This window comes from Gracilinanus agilis, chromosome 4 (assembly GCF_016433145.1).
Source record: "Gracilinanus agilis isolate LMUSP501 chromosome 4, AgileGrace, whole genome shotgun sequence".
In the NCBI taxonomy this organism is placed as follows: Eukaryota; Metazoa; Chordata; class Mammalia; order Didelphimorphia; family Didelphidae; genus Gracilinanus; species Gracilinanus agilis.
The window spans coordinates 284,506,537-284,512,536 of record NC_058133.1 but is presented as its reverse complement, the minus strand read 5'-3'; positions in this window follow the sequence as shown (position 1 = coordinate 284,512,536).

The following is a 6,000-nucleotide window of genomic DNA, read 5'->3' as shown; positions in this document are numbered from 1 at the left end:
CTATAAGTCTTTGCATCCTCAAATACATTTGTATTACTTCCCTGACAAGATTGGTATGAAGAAGGCCCTTTAAAGATGTTAATGATATTTAAAATACAAACACTTCTGAGAAAGCAGAAAAACATCTTAAATCAGTATAAACTAAAACCTCAGTCAGCTTTCTTTATCAGATCATTTCACACAGTAGTAAGTTACTTAGAGGTTACTGAGAGCAAGGTCAACAGAAAGAGGACATTGGACAGTTCATAGATATTGAAAGAAGAACAACTTGAAAAAGAGAAGCAAGTGGAAAAGGAGGAGAGGGTGCTTAAAAGTAATTTCACTTTCTTTAAGTCTCTTAGATCTAATTTGATGATAATATGACAATCAAGTAACATAATAATTGTTTGTCATTTGTTATTCCTCAACACTAACCCTAGTTGTTAAGATGTTACACTGTCTCTCTTAATGTCCAAAATTCTGTTTCTTTTCACAGTGGAATTTCATTTAGGTTTCAGGTCTGCCATCTAGTGCACATTATAATAACTGAATAGCAAAATCTGGTTCTATGCAAATCAGCAAACATTTATATTAAGCACTTATATTATTCAGAATACTGTGCTTGGGGAGACAAAGATCAGATCAAACTAATTCCCTTTCTATTAGTTTTTATGGACTAATAGAAATTGTAAGGTATTATTTTATTATTTTTTGAACTTGTAGGGAGAGGTAAACTGGTGAATTCATTCATACTAGGAATTCTTGGAATGGAAATTCCCTTCACAAGTCAAATTGAAGATACCCAATTCTTTTGCACTTTAGTTTTAGAGTTGTCTGAGGCACTGAACAACCTGTGATCATAGAGTGAATGTGCATCTGAAGGACATGAACTCGGTTTTTCTTGATTTCAAATTTGCCCCTCTGTTTACTGTGTCCCCTAACTCTCCACAAATAATTATAAAAGAAAATAATGTAAGTGCCTAGGAGAGGTGGAAAACAGGGACTTGTGAAAAAAAGTTAATTAATGACAGGTTATAAGAGGAAAAGTTTCATAGAATAGCTAGCTTTTGAGTTGGGTTTTGAATGAGATTTCAGTGTGTGGGTTGGGGATTGGGGTGTGGATTGCACCCATCCTATAACTTCCAAATTCTTTTGGTTCAGATGAGCTCTTACCTTGCTAATAGGACATGATGTTTTTGCCCCTGGTTCCATGTATTTCTGTTCTGGATCAAGCAGGTCATTCCTCAGGGTTAACTCTTTATGGGACTAGGCTACTGAAAAAATGACTATTTTTCTCCCCAAATTTTAACTCTTTCAAGGTCATTTGATCTCCAATACTCCACTTATATTGTTGTTCATTCCTGTCTTACTCTTCATGATCCTATTTGTATTCTCTTTTCAAAGATCCTGGAGTGGTTTGTCATTTCCTACTCCGGCTCATTTTATAGATGGGGAAACTGAATCAAACAGGGTAAAGGACTTGCCAAGGGTTACATTGCTATTAAATTGTCAAAAACTAGATTTGAACTCAGGAAGACGAATCTTCCTGACTCCCAGCTCAATTCTTTGCACCACCTAGTAGGTCTCCATTTCATAGAGGAAAGAAGAAACAACCAAGAGAAAAGAAAGTATAGGACCAGGTGTTCATAAATCACATGGAAAGCTAGGGGAGATCAAGAGCAAAGACTTTTCTCCCTACCCAGTAGCTTATAGTATTGGTGTCAAATTGAAATAGAAACAGATCCCAGTGAGCTGAGCAGTGATTTGAAAAAAACATTAACATTATCTATACTGTATTGTGTAATGGGGATAATTTGAGGAAGGGTGTGTGGTACAAGGGAATTTTGAAAGGAGGTTATCAGGGATTTGTTAGATAGTAAATCTAGGTTACAGGTAGGCTGGAACAGGGAGATTCAGAATATAATATAGCTGAAGATAGGGAGTACAGCACTGAAGGGAAAAGATCTTCAGGGAGAGGGAGAATTAATCTAACAGGCAAATACAGCAGGGCTTATAGACCAGGACTCAGACTTAAACACAGGCTGAGGGAAATAGACTAAACTGAAATTAACAACAGGCTTAGTTAATTTCACAGGAAGGGACTTGTTTTAAAGTTACACCTTCCTCCAAGATGGATACCCCGGCTTCCCTTCAAGCCCAGAGTATGTTGATTCTTTCCCTCTTCTTCCTTCTCTTAATAACTGACAAATTATACTAATAGGTCTGTTAAAACACAAAAGGTTTATTATCTTTAAAGGTTGATGTGTCAGGAAAGTGGATCAAGGAAGCCCTAACAGTTGACTCAGAAACCTCAGGTGGGGGAAGAGAGGCAGAGATGGAGTCTGAGTAAGGACCTGCCTTTAACTCAAGCTTACAAAGTGCTCTTGATATCTAAAGGGAATAAATGATGACTGACTAGTTTCTTTATATCTAATGTTGTCAATTATAGTTAACCCTTCACAGATTTGAACGCCTCTCTAATTACTCTCCTTATTAACTCCACAGACATATAAGGTAAGGGAGGGAAGGTAGAAAATAATATTGGTAAGGAAGATATAAAGGGTTTATCCAAAATAACAATTTCTTAACTAAATATTTCAAAGCTAGGCTAAATTTCAATTCTACGGATAGGTAAGGAGGCAACTTGGCTGGTCAGACAACCTCCCTCCACGGGAGACCCAAACCAACTGAACTTTTCCCTCAAGATTCCAAACCCCTAACTGCTTTCAGAACTCAGCCAAAGCTTGAAAAAACTATATGACCCCCTCTCTCTATACTACAATTGTAATTTTATTTTATTAAATATTTCTCAATTATATTTTAATCTGATTATTCTCTGCTCTTAGAAGTGAGCTGGAAGTTTCACAGCTTTGGTTTATATTTTTTGTTTGTTTGTTTTGTTTTCCCCTTTGATAGCCACTGAGAAAGAAAAAGAGAGAAAGATCAAATTTCTACACTGGAGATTTTTGTCTATTCTCTCAGTTCTGGACAGACAATTAGGCTTTTCTTCACCTTTCAGTAAGCAGATAACTAATGGTTTATCAGAGAGAGAGAGAGAGAGAGAGAGAGAGAGAGAGAGAGAGAGAGAGAGAGTATGTATATATATGTGTGTGTGTGTGTGTGTGTGTGTGTGTGTGTGTGTGTGTGTGTGTGTGTATATACTCTGAATCAGGGAGTATACTTCCAGCTCTCCCAGATGAATTTGCTGTAGGCAGAACCTATCAAGAGTACAGTCCCAATACCAACTTTTTGACACCATCATCTGGTCAGTACTTGTTAAATAAGGAGGTAATTCATGACTTATGTATGTTTATTTTATGTCTTGTTCAGCTAATTTTAGTTTAATCTCAAGAGTTCTCTAAGTAAAACATATATTATGTGCAAAAAAGTGATATTTGTCTTGGGGTTCTGATTTGTTTTTTTTTAAATTTATTTTTAGATTTGTATTCTCTCTTTCCCATATCCCCCCAACAATTGAGAAGGCAAGAAAAAAATAAAATCTCAGTTAAAAATATCTCTGATTTGTTGTTGCATTTTACCATAAAATGTGTCATATTCATGAAATACATTTCAAAGGAAATAACAAAGCAAAAGTAGCTTGTAAACCTTTGACTTTGAGTAATAAAAAAGAGAGATGTTAGAGCTAGAAGGAAAACTAAAGATCATGAAGTCCAATCTATTTAGAGCTAGGAAAGCAAATTTAACTTATCCAAACTCAGTTAATTAGGTGTAAAGCCAGAACTAAAACTGAAGTCTTTTCCCTCTAATTCTTCTTGAGAGCTGGGGCTGTTTTTTGTTTATTAACTTGTTTATTTTGGTTTGTTTGTTTGTTTGGGAGGCTCATTGCTTAGTACAATGTCTGGAACAAAGCAAATACTTATCAAATTCTCATTAATTAACTGGGAAATTGTTGAATTTTTCAGAGCTAACTCAACTCACCTTTATAACCCACTCCATGTTGCAAGTACACTATTTAGGTTAGGACTGATACAAAATTTGTTCCTTCTAAAATCTTCCCCCAAACAGTAGATATGGGTCTAGATTTCAAAAGACTTTTCAGTTCAGTAAGTAAATATAATTGAGACCTTATCCAAGGATAATTATTCAGGATATAATTACTAAGGATAGGTACTAGTTGTTAATAATGAACATCTGAGAGGTCAATAAAATAAAGTGCTTAAGTGGAGTAGATGATATAAATAAAATGTAAGATGAAAATAACAGATTCATCATGTTTAATACAATTGATTATATTAACATTCAAATAGTTATTATTTTTCCCCTAATGCTTTTAAAATGGATGGTTTCAATTTATATTAATAACTGAATCAATAATTTCTTTTCTAAATTTAATTCATTTCTGAAAAAAATTAAATGTGCAAAATAGAAAGAAATCTTTTCAGATTAATTCAAAGTTGGTCTATCACCAGGTCTCCCAGAACAAACCCGGGAAATTTTCATGCTGAAAAGATCCACAGTAAATATTCTGTGAAAAGTATCCAACAAAAGTTCCATCCTGATCAAGAAAATTCAGAGGGAACACTGGATAACTATTATGGATATTGCCAAATGTAATAATTGTGGGTAATGACAGTTTGTTTCCATTAACTAAATTATACCCTAATTCTAGTATCTGCTGCATTGCTTTACCAGCAATGGTCTATGTGTCCTCTGGAATGCATTGCATATTCTAACACTGAGGTTGGTTGGTTGATTGGCTGGCTATTGTCTTTCATACTTGAAGAGTACCAAAATGTCATCACAATGTCAGACTCATTTTACAGTGTGTCCAATTGTATTTTTTGATTAAATGGAAGTATAAAAAAGGAATTTTTATTTATTTTTTTAATTTAACAGGGAATCTGGAGGTCCTTTTACCATAGAGATGTGTAGGGATTAACCAGCCCACAGTGACAGGAAGGAGAAACCATAAAGACAGGAAGGAAGAACCACAGAGACAGGAAGTGGGGTAGAAGAAGGTTATAAAAAGAGACCAGCATGACTTGGTCAGTCTCTCTGTTGCTGATAGTTAGGGCTGACAATTGCAGAGAAGTTGGCTGCTGGGAGTGTGTTGGGTTGGTGGTTGGCATTTAGTTGCTAGAATATAAAGGTGGGCCTGAGCTTACTGAGAGGGCTTTTTGGCTTTAGCCTTTAGAGAGCTTTTTAACATTTTCAGATTTGGGAGGTAGCTGGTATTCATTGACAGAACTAATTTGATTGGATTAAACACTGATTGGGTTGGTTTTTATTGAGCTGGATTGAGTTGGAACTTTGTGAGGTTGATGTTATTATAGGTAGATATAGGCAGTTTTAGATAGTAATTATAGGTAGTTATAAGATAACATTAGGAAATTTTCTTTCTCTACCTCTTTCCTATATTTCTCTCCTTTACTATATTCAATTTACTATATTATTTTATTGTCTCTATTTTAATTAAACTAAATTGTTAATTGTTAAAAGCTACTAGAAGTTTTCTTTTCTCTGGCTTAAAGGGATAATATTAATTTACCACCCTACTATATTCTCATTAAAACTTAAATTATTAAAAGCTGCTCTCTTATTTTGTCAAAACTCCTAATTTAATCCTTACAGAGGAAAAGAAGCTCCAAATTAAAAAAAAACCACAAACCATTTACAGATAATCAAGTTGTTGTTGTTGTTGTTTGTTGTTGTTTTTTATATCATTAGAGAAGGATCAGATTAGAATAAAAGTTAAAAAACTAAATATGTCTCCTATAGTAGAAACCAAGGGTTATTTTAGGGAAAGTCAGTTGTGAAAATGCTTGAGACTTAAGCTATATTGAAGCACAATAGACCTGGGACTTGAGTGAGAGGAGACTTTTTAAACTTTCCCTGTCCTCTTCTCCTTGCCCTTCATGCCCCAACTTACATGAAGATTTTAAAACAGACACCCCCCCACAGTTGCATCTGACAGACAATCTTGATAATATATTTTTTATTGATGCCTTTTGTCTTTACATCAGTTAGCTCTAAAAAAAAAAATAAAAGATCCCACTAAAC